Genomic DNA, 971 nt, shown 5'->3' on the forward strand with positions numbered 1-971 from the left:
TGGTCTGGGGTGCCATGTCAGCTGCTGGTGTTGGACCACTGTGTTTTATCAAGGGCAGGGTCAATGCAGCTAGCTATCAGGAGATTTTGGAGCACTTCATGCTTCCATCTGCTGAAAAGCTTTATGGAGATGAAGATTTCATTTTTCAGCACGACCTGGCACCTGCTCACAGTGCCAAAACCACTGGTAAATGGTTTACTGACCATGGTATTACTGTGCTCAATTGGCCTGCCAACTCTCCTGACCTGAACCCCATAGAGAATCTGTGGGATATTGTGAAGAGAAAGTTGAGAGACGCAAGACCCAACACTCTGGATGAGCTTAAGGCCGCTATCGAAGCATCCTGGGCCTCCATAACACCTCAGCAGTGCCACAGGCCGATTGCCTCCATGCCACGCCGCATTGAAGCAGTCAATTCTGCAAAAGGATTCCCGACCAAGTATTGAGTGCATAACTGAACATAATTATTTGAAGGTTGACTTTTTTTGTATTAAAAACACTTTTCTTTTATTGGTCGGATGAAATATGCTAATTTTTTGAGATGCTAGTTTTCATGAGCTGTATGCCAAAATCATCAATATTAAAACAATAAAAGGCTTGAACTACTTCAGTTGTGTGTAATGAATCTAAAATATATGAAAGTCTAATGTTTATCAGTACATTACAGAAAATAATGAACTTTATCACAATATGCTAATTTTTTTGAAAAGGACCTGTATAAACATTTTAGATTTTTTTTTTCTTGTCATAATATTGCATCCCTATGAGCTCCTGGTTTTCACATGTAGAATTTAGATACAATTTTAAACACTGTAAAAATTACTATGAATTTAATGGTAAAAGACTGTAAAAATGCTACAGTAAAAAAAAAAAATAATGGTTATCAGTAAGTTTCAAGTATACAGTGAAAAACTGAATTGGACATGTATTTTTGCATGTAATTTTATGGTAATTTTTATGGTACTGTTTTT

This window comes from Garra rufa, chromosome 9 (assembly GCF_049309525.1).
Source record: "Garra rufa chromosome 9, GarRuf1.0, whole genome shotgun sequence".
NCBI lineage: Eukaryota > Metazoa > Chordata > Actinopteri > Cypriniformes > Cyprinidae > Garra > Garra rufa.